Genomic DNA, 15,789 nt, shown 5'->3' with positions numbered 1-15,789 from the left:
ATCGCCAACAAGAAGGTCCAAGGGATACAGTAAATCTGAAGTGAAGCATCGGAATGTATAACTAGTGTCACAGGAATGGCTCAAAACTTAGATAGTAAGAAGAGTCAGTCTTCTAGTACTTAAATCGGCATTGTGCCTTTTGTATTAATTTCCGATCCAATTTCTGTGTTTCATCTTCAATAAGAAGGTCAGAGGGATACAGTAAACCTGAAGTGTAGCATCGGAATCTATAACTAGTGTCACAGGAATGGTTCAAAACATACTCAGTAAGAAGAGTCAGTCTTCTTGTACTTAAGTCGGCATTGTGCCCTTTGTATTTAATTCCGATGCAATATCTGGGTTTCATCGTCAATAAGAAGGTCCAAGGGATACAATAAACCTGAAGTGAAGCATCGGAATCTATATGTAGTGTCATAGGAATGGTTCAAAACATAGACAGTAAGGAGAGTAAGTCTTCTTGTACTTAAGTCGGCATTGTGCCATTTGTATTTATTACCGATGGAATTTCTGTGTTTCATCGCCAATAAGAAGGTCAGAGGGATACAGTAAACCTGAAGTGAAGCATCGGAATCTATAACTAGTGTCACAGGAATGGTTCAAAACAGTCAGTAAGAAGAGTTAGTCTTCTTGTACTTAAGTCGGCATTGTGCCTTTTGTATTTAATTCCGATCCAATTTCTGTGTTTCATCGTCAGTAAGAAGGTCCAAGGGATACAGTAAACCTGAAGTGAAGCATCGGAATCTATAACTAGTGTCACAGGAATGGTTCAAACCATAGTCAGTAAGAAGAGTCAGTCTTCTTGTACTTAAGTCGGCATTGTGCCTTTTGTATTTAATTCCGATGCAATTTCTGTGTTTCATCGTCAATAAGAAGGTCCAAGGGATACAGTAAACCTGAAGTGAAGCATCGGAATCTATGACTAGTGTCACAGGAATGGTTCAAATCATAGACAGTAAGAGGAGTCAGTCTTCTTGTACTTAAGTCGGCATTGTGCCTTTTCTATTTAATTCCGATGCAATTTCTGTGTTTCATCGTCAATATGAAGGTCAGAGGGATACAGTAAACCTGAAGTGAAGCATCGGAATCTATAACTAGTATCACAGGAATGGTTCAAATCATAGTCGGTAAGAAGAGTCAGTCTTCTTGTACTTAAGTCGGCATTGTGCCTTTTCTATTTAATTCCGATGGAATATCTGTGTTTCATCGTCAATAAGAAGGTCCAAGGGATACAGTAAACCTGTAGTGAAACATCGGAATCTATAACTAGTGTCACAAGAATGGTTCCAAACATAGTCAGTAAGAAGAGTCAGTCTTCTTGTACTTAAGTCGGCATTGTGCCTTTTCTATTTAATTCCGATGCAATTTTTGTGTTTCTTCGTCAATAAGAAGGTTCAAGGGATACAGTAAACCTGAAGTGAAGCATCAGAATCTATAACTAGTGTCACAGGAATGGTTCAAAACATAGACAAAAAGAATAGTCAGCCTTCATGTACTGATGTCGGCATTGTGCCTTTTGTATGTAATTCCGATGCAATTTCTGCGTTTCATCGTCAATAAGAAGGTGCAAGGGATACAGTAAACCTGAAGTGAAGCTTCGGAATCCATAACTAGTGTCACAGGAATGGTTCAAAACAGTCAGTAACAAGAGTCAGTCTTCTTGTACTTAAGTCGACACTGTGCCTTTTGTATTTAATTCCGATGCAATTTCTGTGTTTCATCGTCAATAAGAAGGTCCAAGGGATACAGTAAATCTGAAGTGAAGCGTCGGAATCTGTAACTAGTTTCACTGGAATGGTTCAAATTATAGACAAAAAGAAGTGTCAGTCTTCATGTACTGAAGTCGTCACTGTACTTTTTGTATGTAATTCCGATGCAATTTCTGTGTTTCATCGTCAATAAGAAGGTCCAAGGGATACAGTAATCCTGAAGTGAAGCTTCGGAATCTATAACTAGTGTCACAGGAATGGTTCAAAACAGTCAGTAAGAAGAGTCAGTCTTCTTGTACTTAAGTCGGCACTGTGCCTTTTCTATTTAATTCCGATGCAATTTCTGTGTTTCATCGTCAATAAGAAGGTCCAAGGGATACAGTAAATCTGAAGTGAAGCATCGGAATCTATAACTAGTGTCTCAGGAATGGTTCCAAACATAGATAGTAAGAAGAGTCAGTCTTCTAGTACTTAAGTCGGCATTGTGCCTTTTGTATTTAATTCCGATCCAATTTCTGTGTTTCATCGTCAATAAGAAGGTCCAAGGGATACAGTAAACCTGAAGTGAAGCATCGGAATCTATAATTAGTGTCACAGGAATGGTTCAAATCATAGACAGTATGAAGAGTCAGTCTTCTTGTACTTAAGTCGGCATTGTGCCTTTTCTATTTAATTCCGATGGAATATCTGTGTTTCATCGTCAACAAGAAGGTCCAAGGGATACAGTAAACCTGAAGTGAAGCATCGGAATCTATAACTAATGTCACAGGAATGGTTCAAAACATAGTCAGTAAGAAGAGTCAGTCTTCTTGTACTTAAGTCGGCATTGTGAATTTTGTATTTAATTCCGATGCAATATCTGTGTTTCATCGTCAATAAGTAGGTCCAAGGGATACAATAAACCTGAAGTGAAGCATCCGAAACTATATCTAGTGTCATAGGAATGGTTCAAAACATAGACAGTAAGGAGAGTCAGTCTTCTTGTACTTAAGTCAGCATTGTGCCGTTTGTATTTAATTCCGATGCAATTACTGTGTTTCATCGTCAATAAGAAGGTCAGAGGGATACAGTAATCCTGAAGTGAAGCATCGGAATCTACAACTAGTGTCACAGGAATGGTTCAAAACAGTCAGTAAGAAGAGTCAGTCTTCTTGTGCTTAAGTCAGCATTATGCCTTTTGTATTTAATTCCGATCCAATTTCTGTGTTTCATCGTCAATAAGAAGGTCCAAGGGATACAATAAACCTGAAGTGAAGCATCGGAATCTATATCTAGTGTCATAGGACTGGATCAAAGCATAGACAGTAATGAGAGTCAGTCTTCTTGTACTTAAGTCGGCATTGTGCCATTTGTATTTAATTCCGATGCAATTTCTGTGTTTCATCGTCAATAAGAAGGTCAGAGGGATACAGTAATCCTGAAGTGAAGCATCGGAATCTACGACTAGTGTCACAGAAATGGTTCAAAACAGTCAGTAAGAAGAATCAGTCTTCTTGTACTTAAGTCGGCATTGTGCCCTTTGTATTTAATTCCGATGCAATTTCTGTGTTTCATCGTCAATAAGAAGGTCCAAGGGATACAATTAACCTGAAGTGAAGCATCGGAATCCATATCTAGTGTCATAGGAATGGTTCTAATCATAGACAGTAAGGAGAGTCAATCTTCTTGTACTTAAGTCGGCATTGTGCCATTTGTATTTAATTCCGATGCAATTTCTGTGTTTCATCGTCAATACGAAGGTCAGAGGGATACAGTAAACCTGAAGTGAAGCATCGGAATCTATAACTAGTGTCACAGGAATGGTTCAAAACAGTCAGTAAGAAGAGTCAGTCTTCTTGTACTTAGGTCTGCATTGTGCCTCTTGTATTTAATTCCAATCCAATTTCTGTGTTTCATCGTCAATAAGATGGTCCAAGGGATACAGTAAACCTGAAGTGAAGCATCGGAATCTATAACGAGTGTGACAGGAATGGTTCAAAACATAGTCAGTAAGTAGAGTCAGTCTTCTTGCACTTAAGTCGGCATTGTGCCTTTTGTATTTAATTCCGATGCAATTTCTGTGTTCCATCGTCAATAAGAAGGTCCAAGGGATACAGTAAACCTGAAGTGAAGCAGCGGAATCTATAACTAGTGTCACAGGAATGGTTCAAATCATAGACAGTAAGAAGAGTCAGTCTTCTTGTACTTAAGTCGGCATTGTGCCCTGTCTATTTAATTCCGATGCAATTTCTGTGTTTCATCGTCAATAAGAAGGTCAGAGGGATACAGTAAACCTGAAGTGAAGCATCGGAATCTATAACTAGTGTCACAGGAATGGTTCAAATCATAGTCAGTATGAAGAGTCAGTCTTCTTGTACTTAAGTCGGCATGGTGCCTTTTCTATTTAATTCCGATGCAATATTTGTGTTTCATCGTCAATTAGAAGGTCCAAGGGATACAGTAAACCTGAAGTGAAGCATCGGAATCTATAACTAGTGTCACAGGAATGGTTCAAATCATAGACAAAAAGAAGTGTCAGGCTTCATGTACGGAAGTCGGCATTGTACTTTTTGTATGTAATTCCGATGCAATTTCTGTGTTTCATCGTCAATAAGAAGGTCCAAGGGATACAGTAATCCTGAAGTGAAGCTTCGGAATCTATAACTAGTGTCACAGGAATGGTTCAAAACAGTCAGTAAGAAGAGTCAGTCTTCTTGTACTTAAGTCGGCATTGTGCCTTTTCTATTTCATTCCGATGCAATTTCTGTGTTTCATCGTCAATAAGAAGGTCCAAGGGATACAGTAAATCTGAAGTGTAGCATCGGAATCTATAACTAGTGTCACAGGAATGGTTCCAAACATAGATAGTAAGAAGAGTCAGTCTTCTAGTACTTAAGTCGGCATTGTGCCTTTCGTATTTAATTCCGATCCAATTTCTGTGTTTCATCGTCAATAAGAAGGTCCAAGGGATACAGTAAACCTGAAGTGAAGCATCGGAATCTACAACTAGTGTCACAGGAATGGTTCAAAACAGTCAGTAAGAAGAGTCAGTCTTCTTGCACTTCAGTCGGCATTGTGCCTTTTGTATTTAATTCCGATCCAATGTCTGTGTTTCATCGTCAATATGAAGGTCCAAGGGATACAATAAACCTGAAGTGAAGCATCGGAATATATATCTAGTGTCATAGGAATGGTTCAAAACATAGACAGTAAGGAGAGTCAGTCTTCTTGTACTTAAGTCGGCATTGTGCCATTTGTATTTAATTCCCATGCAATTTCTGTGCTTCATCGTCAATAAGAAGGTCAGAGCAATACAGTAATCCTGAAGTGAAGCATCGGAATCTACAACTAGTGTCACAGGAATGGTTCAAAACAGTCAGTAAGAAGAGTCAGTATTCTTGTACTTAAGTCGGCATTGTGCCTTTTGTATTTAATTCCGATCCAATTTCTGTAATTCATCGTCAATAAGAGGGACCGAGGGATACAGTAAACCTGAAGTGAAGCATCGGAATCTATAACTAGTGTCACAGGAATGGTTCAAAACATAGACAGTAAGAAGAGTCAGTCTTCTAGTACTTAAATCGGCATTGTGCCTTTTGTATTTAATTCCGATCCAATTTCTGTGTTTCATCGTCAATAAGAAGGTCCAAGGGATACAGTAAACCTGAAGTGAAGCATCGGAATCTATAACTAGTGTCACAGGAATGGTTCAAAACATAGTCAGTAAGAAGAGTCAGTCTTCTTGTACTTAAGTCGGCATTGAGCCTTTTGTATTTAACTCCGATGCAATATCTGTGTTTCATCGTCAATAAGAAGGTCCAAGGGTTGCAATAAACCTGAAGTGAAGCATCGGAATCTATATCTAGTGTCACAGGAATGGTTCATAACATAGTCAGTAAGGAGAGTCAGGCTTCTTGTACTTAAGTCGGCATTGTGCCATTTGTATTTAATTCCGATGCAATTTCTGTGTTTCATCGTCAATAAGAAGGTCAGAGGGATACAGTAAACCTGAAGTGAAGCATCGGAATCTATGACTAGTGTCACAGGAATGGTTCAAAGCATAGACAGTAAGGAGAGTCAGTCTTCTTGTACTAAAGTCGGCATTGTGCCATTTGTATTTAATTCCGCTGCAATTTCTGTGTTTTATCGTCAATACGAAGGTCAGAGGGATACAGTAAACCTGAAGTGAAGCATCGGAATCTATAACTAGTGTCACAGGAATGGTTCAAAACATAGTCAGTAAGAAGAGTCAGTGTTCTTGTACTTAAGTCGGCATTGTGCATTTTGTATTTAATTCCGATGCAATTTCTGTGTTCCATCGTCAATAAGAAGGTCCAAGGGATACAGTAAACCTGAAGTGAAGCTTCGGAATCCATAACTAGTGTCACAGGAATGGTTCAAAACAGTCAGTAACAAGAGTCAGTCTTCTTGTACTTAAGTCGACACTGTGCCTTTTGTATTTAATTCCGATGCAATTTCTGTGTTTCATCGTCAATAAGAAGGTCCAAGGGATACAGTAAATCTGAAGTGAAGCGTCGGAATCTGTAACTAGTTTCACTGGAATGGTTCAAATCATAGACAAAAAGAAGTGTCAGTCTTCATGTACTGAAGTCGGCATTGTACTTTTTGTATGTAATTCCTATGCAATTTCTGTGTTTCATCGTCAATAAGAAGGTCCAAGGGATACAGTAATCCTGAAGTGAAGCTTCGGAATCTATAACTAGTGTCACAGGAATGGTTCAAAACAGTCAGTAAGAAGAGTATGTCTTCTTGTACTTAAGTCGGCACTGTGCCTTTTCTATTTAATTCCGATGCAATTTCTGTGTTTCATCGTCAATAAGAAGGTCCAAGGGATACAGTAAATCTGAAGTGAAGCATCGGAATCTATAACTAGTGTCACAGGAATGGTTCCAAACATAGATAGTAAGAGGAGCCAGTCTTCTAGTACTTAAGTCGGCATTGTGCCTTTTGTATTTAATTCCGATCCAATTTCTGTGTTTCATCGTCAATAAGAAGGTCCAAGGGATACAGTAAACCTGAAGTGAAGCATCGGAATCTATAATTAGTGTCACAGGAATGGTTCAAATCATAGACAGTATGAAGAGTCAGTCTTCTTGTACTTAAGTCGGCATTGTGCCTTTTCTATTTAATTCCGATGGAATATCTGTGTTTCATCGTCAACAAGAAGGTCCAAGGGATACAGTAAACCTGAAGTGAAGCATCGGAATCTATAACTAGTGTCACAGGAATGGTTCAAAACATAGTCAGTAAGAAGAGTCAGTCTTCTTGTACTTAAGTCGGCATTGTGAATTTTGTATTTAATTCCGATGCAATATCTGTGTTTCATCGTCAATAAGTATGTCCAAGGGATACAATAAACCTGAAGTGAAGCATCCGAAACTATATCTAGTGTCATAGGAATGGTTCAAAACATAGACAGAAAGGAGAGTCAGTCTTCTTGTACTTATGTCGGCATTGTGCCGTTTGTATTAAATTCCGATGCAATTACTGTGTTTCATCGTCAATAAGAAGGTCAGAGGGATACAGTAATCCTGAAGTGAAGCACCGGAATCTACAACTAGTGTCACAGGAATGGTTCAAAACAGTCAGTAAGAAGAGTCAGTCTTCATGTGCTTAAGTCAGCATTGTGCCTTTTGTATTTAATTCCGATCCAATTTCTGTGTTTCATCGTCAATAAGAATTTCCAAGGGATACAATAAACCTGAAGTGAAGCATCGGAATCTATATCTAGTGTCATAGGAATGGTTCAAAGCATAGACAGTAATGAGAGTCAGTCTTCTTGTACTTAAGTCGGCATTGTGCCATTTGTATTTAATTCCGATGCAATTTCTGTGTTTCATCGTCAATAAGAAGGTCAGAGGGATACAGTAATCCTGAAGTGAAGCATCGGAATCTACAACTAGTGTCACAGAAATGGTTCAAACCAGTCAGTAAGAAGAGTCAGTCTTCTTGTACTTAAGTCGGCATTGTGCCCTTTGTATTTAATTGCGATGCAATATCTGTGTTTCATCGTCAATAAGAAGGTCCAAGGGATACAATTAACCTGAAGTGAAGCATCGGAATCCATATCTAGTGTCATAGGAATGGTTCTAATCATAGACAGTAAGGAGAGTCAATCTTCTTGTACTTAAGTCGGCATTGTGCCATTTGTATTTAATTCCGATGCAATTTCTGTGTTTCATCGTCAATACGAAGGTCAGAGGGATACAGTAAACCTGAAGTGAAGCATCGGAATCTATAACTAGTGTCACAGGAATGGTTCAAAACAGTCAGTAAGAAGAGTCAGTCTTCTTGTACTTAGGTCTGCATTGTGCCTCTTGTATTTAATTCCGATCCAATTTCTGTGTTTCATCGTCAATAAGATGGTCCAAGGGATACAGTAAACCTGAAGTGAAGCATCGGAATCTATAACGAGTGTCACAGGAATGGTTCAAAACATAGTCAGTAAGTAGAGTCAGTCTTCTTGTACTTAAGTCGGCATTGTGCCTTTTGTATTTAATTCCGATGCAATTTCTGTGTTCCATCGTCAATAAGATGGTCCAAGGGATACAGTAAACCTGAAGTGAGGCAGCGGAATCTATAACTAGTGTCACAGGAATGGTTCAAATCATAGACAGTAAGAAGAGTCAGTCTTCTTGTACATAAGTCGGCATTGTGCCTTGTCTATTTAATTCCGATGCAATTTCTGTGTTTCATCGTCAATAAGAAGGTCAGAGGGATACAGTAAACCTGAAGTGAAGCATCGGAATCTATAACTAGTGTCACAGGAATGGTTCAAATCATAGTCAGTATGAAGAGTCAGTCTTCTTGTACTTAAGTCGGCATGGTGCCTTTTCTATTTAATTCCGATGCAATATCTGTGTTTCATCGTCAATTAGAAGGTCCAAGGGATACAGTAAACCTGAAGTGAAGCATCGGAATCTATAACTAGTGTCACAGGAATGGTTCAAATCATAGTCAGTATGAAGAGTCAGTCTTCTTGTACTTAAGTCGGCATGGTGCCTTTTCTATTTAATTCCGATGCAATATCTGTGTTTCATCGTCAATTAGAAGGTCCAAGGGATACAGTAAACCTGAAGTGAAGCTTCGGAATCTATAACTAGTGTCACAGGAATGGTTCAAAACAGTCAGTAAGAAGAGTCAGTCTTCTTGTACTTAAGTCGGCACTGTGCCTTTTCTATTTAATTCCGATGCAATTTCTGTGTTTCATCGTCAATAAGAAGGTCCAAGGGATACAGTAAACCTGAAGTGAAGCATCGGAATCTACAACTAGTGTCACAGGAATGGTTCAAAACAGTCAGTAAGAAGAGTCAGTCTTCTTGTACTTCAGTCGGCATTGTGCCTTTTGTATTTAATTCCGATCCAATTTCTGTGTTTCATCGTCAATATGAAGGCCCAAGGGATACAATAAACCTGAAGTGAAGCATCGGAATATATATCTAGTGTCATAGGAATGGTTCAAAACATAGACAGTAAGGAGAGTCAGTCTTCTTGTACTTAAGTCGGCATTGTGCCATTTGTATTTAATTCCGATGCAAATTCTGTGCTTCATCGTCAATAAGAAGGTCAGAGGAATACAGTAATCCTGAAGTGAAGCATCGGAATCTACAACTAGTGTCACAGGAATGGTTCAAAGCAGTCAGTAAGAAGAGTCAGTCTTCTTGTACTTAAGTCGGCATTGTGACTTTTGTATTTAATTCCGATCCAATTTCTGTAATTCATCGTCAATAAGAGGGACCGAGGGATACAGTAAACCCGAAGTGAAGCATCGGAATCCATAACTAGTGTCACAGGAATGGTTCAAAACATAGACAGTAAGAAGAGTCAGTCTTCTAGTACTTAAATCGGCATTGTGCCTTTTGTATTTAATTCCGATGCAATTTCTGTGTTCCATCGTCAATAAGAAGGTCCAAGGGATACAGTAAACCTGAAGTGAAGCAGCGGAATCTATAACTAGTGTCACAGGAATGGTTCAAATCATAGACAGTAAGAAGAGTCAGTCTTCTTGTACATAAGTCGGCATTGTGCCTTGTCTATTTAATTCCGATGCAATTTCTGTGTTTCATCGTCAATAAGAAGGTCAGAGGGATACAGTAAACCTGAAGTGAAGCATCGGAATCTATAACTAGTGTCACAGGAATGGTTCAAATCATAGTCAGTATGAAGAGTCAGTCTTCTTGTACTTAAGTCGGCATGGTGCCTTTTCTATTTAAATCCGATGCAATATCTGTGTTTCATCGTCAATTAGAAGGTCCAAGGGATACAGTAAACCTGAAGTGAAGCATCGGAATCTATAACTAGTGTCACAGGAATGGTTCAAAACAGTCAGTAAGAAGAGTCAGTCTTCTTGTACTTCAGTCGGCATTGTGCCTTTTGTATTTAATTCCGATCCAATTTCTGTGTTTCATCGTCAATATGAAGGTCCAAGGGATACAATAAACCTGAAGTGAAGCATCGGAATATATATCTAGTGTCATAGGAATGGTTCAAACATAGACAGTAAGGAGAGTCAGTCTTCTTGTACTTAAGTCGGCATTGTGCCATTTGTATTTAATTCCGATGCAATTTCTGTGTTTCATCGTCAATAAGAAGGTCCAAGGGATACAGTAAACCTGAAGTGAAGCATCGGAATCTACAACTAGTGTCACAGGAATGGTTCAAAACAGTCAGTAAGAAGAGTCAGTCTTCTAGTACTTAAATCGGCATTGTGCCTTTTGTATTTAATTCCGATCCAATTTCTGTGTTTCATCGTCAATAAGAAGGTCCAAGGGATACAGTAAACCTGAAGTGAAGCATCGGAATCTATAACAAGTGTCACTGGAATGGTTCAAAACATAGTCAGTAAGAAGAGTCAGTCTTCTTGTACTTAAGTCGGCATTGAGCCTTTTGTATTTAACTCCGATGCAATATCTGTGTTTCATCGTCAATAAGAAGGTCCAAGGGTTGCAATAAACCTGAAGTGAAGCATCGGAATCTATATCTAGTGTCACAGGAATGGTTCATAACATAGTCAGTAAGGAGAGTCAGGCTTCTTGTACTTAAGTCGGCATTGTGCCATTTGTATTTAATTCCGATGCAATTTCTGTGCTTCATCGTCAATAAGAAGGTCAGAGGGATACAGTAAACCTGAAGTGAAGCATCGGAATCGATGACTAGTGTCACAGGAATGGTTCAAAGCATAGACAGTAAGGAGAGTCAGTCTTCTTGTACTAAAGTCGGCATTGTGCCATTTGTATTTAATTCCGCTGCAATTTCTGTGTTTTATCGTCAATACGAAGGTCAGAGGGATACAGTAAACCTGAAGTGAAGCATCGGAATCTATAACTAGTGTCACAGGAATGGTTCAAAACATAGTCAGTAAGAAGAGTCAGTCTTCTTGTACTTAAGTCGGCATTGTGCCTTTTGTATTTAATTCCGATGCAATTTCTGTGTTCCATCGTCAATAAGAAGGTCCAAGGGATACAGTAAACCAGTAGTGAAGCAGCGGAATCTATAACTAGTGTCACAGGAATGGTTCAAATCATAGACAGTAAGAAGAGTCAGTCTTCTTGTACTTAAGTCGGCATTGTGCCTTGTCTATTTAATTCCGCTGCAATTTCTGTGTTTTATCGTCAATACGAAGGTCAGAGGGATACAGTAAACCTGAAGTGAAGCATCGGAATCTATAACTAGTGTCACAGGAATGGTTCAAAACATAGTCAGTAAGAAGAGTCAGTCTTCTTGTACTTAAGTCGGCATGGTGCCTTTTCTATTTAATTCCGATGCAATATCTGTGTTTCATCGTCAATTAGAAGGTCCAAGGGATACAGTAAACCTGAAGTGAAGCATCGGAATCTACAACTAGTGTCACAGGAATGGTTCAAAACAGTCAGTAAGAAGAGTCAGTCTTCTTGTACTTCAGTCGGCATTGTGCCTTTTGTATTTAATTCCGATCCAATTTCTGTGTTTCATCGTCAATATGAAGGTCCAAGGGATACAATAAACCTGAAGTGAAGCATCGGAATATATATCTAGTGTCATAGGAATGGTTCAAAACATAGACAGTAAGGAGAGTCAGTCTTCTTGTACTTAAGTCGGCATTGTGCCATTTGTATTTAATTCCGATGCAATTTCTGTGTTTCATCGTCAATAAGAAGGTCAGAGGAATACAGTAATCCTGAAGTGAAGCATCGGAATCTACAACTAGTGTCACAGGAATGGTTCAAAACAGTCAGTAAGAAGAGTCAGTCTTCTTGTACTTAAGTCGGCATTGTGCCTTTTGTATTTAATTCCGATCCAATTTCTGTAATTCATCGTCAATAAGAGGGACCGAGGGATACAGTAAACCTGAAGTGAAGCATCGGAATCTATAACTAGTGTCACAGGAATGGTTAAAAACATAGACAGTAAGAAGAGTCAGTCTTCCAGTACTTAAATCGGCATTGTGCCTTTTGTATTTAATTCCGATCCAATTTCTGTGTTTCATCGTCAATAAGAAGGTCCAAGGGATACAGTAAACCTGAAGTGAAGCATCGGAATCTATAACTAGTGTCACAGGAATGGTTCAAAACATAGTCAGTAAGAAGAGTCAGTCTACTTGTACTTAAGTCGGCATTGAGCCTTTTGTATTTAACTCCGATGCAATATCTGTGTTTCATCGTCAATAAGAAGGTCCAAGGGTTGCAATAAACCTGAAGTGAAGCATCGGAATCTATATCTAGTGTCACAGGAATGGTTCATAACATAGTCAGTAAGGAGAGTCAGGCTTCTTGTACTTAAGTCGGCATTGTGCCATTTGTATTTAATTCCGATGCAATTTCTGTGTTTCATCGTCAATAAGAAGGTCAGAGGGATACAGTAAACCTGAAGTGAAGCATCGGAATCTGTGACTAGTGTCACAGGAATGGTTCAAAGCATAGACAGTAAGGAGAGTCAGTCTTCTTGTACTAAAGTCGGCATTGTGCCATTTGTATTTAATTCCGCTGCAATTTCTGTGTTTTATCGTCAATAAGAAGGTCAGAGGGATACAGTAAACCTGAAGTGAAGCATCGGAATCTATAACTAGTGTCACAGGAATGGTTCAAAACAGTCAGTAAGAAGGGTCGGTCTTCTTGTACTTAAGTCTTCATTGTGCCTTTTGTATTTAATTCCCATCCAATTTCTGTGTTTCATCGTCAATAAGAAGGTCCTAGGGATACAATAAACCTGAAGTGAAGCATCGGAATCTATATCTAGTGTCACAGGGATGGTTCAATGCATAGACAGTAAGGAGAGTCAGTCTTCTTGTACTTAAGTCGGCATTGTGCCATTTGTATTTAGTTCCGATGCAATTTCTGTGTTTCATCGTCAATAAGAAGGTCAGAGGGATACAGTAATCCTGAAGTGTAGCATCGGAATCTATAACTAGTGTCACAGGAATGGTTCAAAACATAGACAGTAAGAAGAATCAGTCTTCTAGTACTTAAGTCGGCATTGTGCCTTTTGTATTTGATTCCGATCCAATTTCTGTGTTTCATCGTCAATACGAAGGTCCAAGGGATACAGTAAACCTGAAGTGAAGCATCGGAATCAATAACTAGGGTCACAGAAATCGATCAAAACATAGTCAGTAAGAAGAGTCAGTCTTCTTATACTTAAGTCGGCATTGTGCCTTTTGTATTTAATTCCGATGCAATATCTGTGTTTCATCGTCAATAAGAAGGTCCAAGGGATACAGTAAACCTGAAGTGAAGCATCGGAATCTATAACTAGTGTCACGGGAATGGTTCAAAGCATAGTCAGTAAGAAGAGTCAGTCTTCTTGTACTTAAGTCGGCATTGTGCCTATTGAATTTAATTCCGATGCAACTTCTGTGTTTCATCGTCAATAAGAAGGTCCAAGGGGTACAATAAACCTGAAGTGAAGCATCGGAATCTATACCTAGTTTCTCAGGAATGGTTCAAAACACAGACAGTAAGGAGAGTCAGTCTTCTTGTACTTAAGTCGGCATTGTGCTATTTGTATTTAATTCCGATGCAATTTCTGTGTTTCATCGTCGATAAGAAGGTCAGAGGGATACAGTAAACCTGAAGTGAAGCATCGGAATCTATAACTAGTGTCACAGGAATGGTTCAGAACAGTAAGTAAGAGGAGTCAGTCTTCTTGTACTTAAGTCGGCATTGTGCCTTTTGTATTTAATTCCGATGCAATTTCTGTGTTTCATCGTCAGTAAGATGGTCAGAGGGATACAGTAAACCTGAAGTGTAGCATCGGAATCAATAACTGGTGTCACATTAATGGTTCAAAACATAGACAGTAGGAAGAGTCAGTCTTCTTGTACTTAAGTCGGCATTGTGCCTTTTGTATTTAATTCCGATGCAATTTCTGTGTTTCATCGTCAATAAGATGGTCCAAGGGATACAGTGAACCTGAAGTGAAGCATCGGAATCTATAACTAGTGTCACAGGCATGGTTCAAATAATAGACAGTAAAAAGAGTCAGACTTCTTGTGCTTACGTCGGCATTATGCCTTTCCAATTTAATTCCAATGCGTTTACTGTGTTTCATCCACAATTAGAAGGTCAGAGGTATACAGTAAACCTGAAGTGTAGCATCGGAATCTATAACTAGTGTCACAGGAATAGTTCAAAACGTAGACAGTAGGAAGAGTCAGTCTTCTTGTACTTAAGTCGGCATTGTGCCTTTTGTATTTAATTTCGATGCAATTTCTGTGTTTCATCGTCAATAAGAATGTCCAAGGGATACAGTAAAGCTGAAGTGAAGCATCGGAATCCATAACTAGTGTCACAGGAATGGTTCAAATCATAGACAGTAAGAAGAGTCAGTCTTCTTGTACTTAAATCGGCATTGTGCCTTTTCTATTTAATTCCGATGCAATTTCTGTGTTTCATCGTCAATAAGAAGGACAGAGGGATTTAGTAAACCTGAAGTGAAGCATCGGAATCTATAAGTAGTGTCACAGGAATTGTTCAAATCATAGTCAATAAGAAGAGTCAGTCTTCTTGTACTTAAGTCGGCATTGTGCCTTTTCTATTTAATTCCGATGCAATATCTGTGTTTCATTGTCAATAAGAAGGTCCAAGGGATACAGTTAACCTGAAGTGAAGCATCGGAATCTATAACTAGTGTCACAGGAATGGTTCCATACATAGTCAGTAAGAAGAGTCAGTCTTCTTGTACTTATGTCGGCATTGTGCCTTTTCTATTTAATTCCGATGCAATTAATGTGTTATATCGTCAATAAGAAGGTCAGAGGGATACAGTAAACCTGAAGTGAAGCATCGGAATCTATAACTAGTGTCACAGGAATGGTTCAAAACAGTCAGTAAGAAGAGTCAGTCTTCTTGTACTTAAGTCGGCATTGTGCCTTTTGTATTTAATTCCCATCCAATTTCTGTGTTTCATCGTCAATAAGAAGGTCCAAGGGATACAGTAAACCTGCAGTGAAGCATCGGAATCTATAACTAGTGTCACAGGAATGGTTCAAAACATAGTCAGTAAGAAGAGTCAGTCTTCTTGTACTTAAGTCGGCAATGTGCCTTTTGTATTTATTTCCGATGCAATTTCTGTGTTTCATCGTCAATAAGAAGCTCCTAGGGATACAATAAACCTGAAGTGAAGCATCGGAATCTATATCTAGTGTCACAGGAATGGTTCAAAGCATAGACAGTAAGGAGAGTCAGTCTTCTTGTAGTTAAGTCGGCATTGTGCCATTTGTATTTAGTTCCGATGCAATTTCTGTGTTTCATCGTCAATACGAAGGTCAGAGGGATACAGTAATCCTGAAGTGTAGCATCGAAATCTATAACTAGTGTCACAGGAATGGTTCAAAACATAGACAGTAAGAAGAATCAGTCTTCTTGTACTTAAGTCGGCATTGTGCCTTTTCTATTTAATTCCGATGCAATTTCTGTGTTTCATCGTCAATAAGAAGGTCTAAGGGATACAGTAAACCTAAAGTGAAGCATCGGTATCTATAACTAGTGTCACAGGAATGGTTCCAAACATAGTCAGTAAGAAGAGTCAGTCTTCTTGTACTGAAGTCGGCATTGTCCCTTTTCTATTTAATTCCGATGCAATTTCTGTGTTTCATTGTCAATAAGAA

The sequence above is a fragment of the Schistocerca americana genome, chromosome X (genome assembly GCF_021461395.2).
Source record: "Schistocerca americana isolate TAMUIC-IGC-003095 chromosome X, iqSchAmer2.1, whole genome shotgun sequence".
In the NCBI taxonomy this organism is placed as follows: Eukaryota; Metazoa; Arthropoda; class Insecta; order Orthoptera; family Acrididae; genus Schistocerca; species Schistocerca americana.
Note: the sequence above shows the minus strand (reverse complement) of the source record.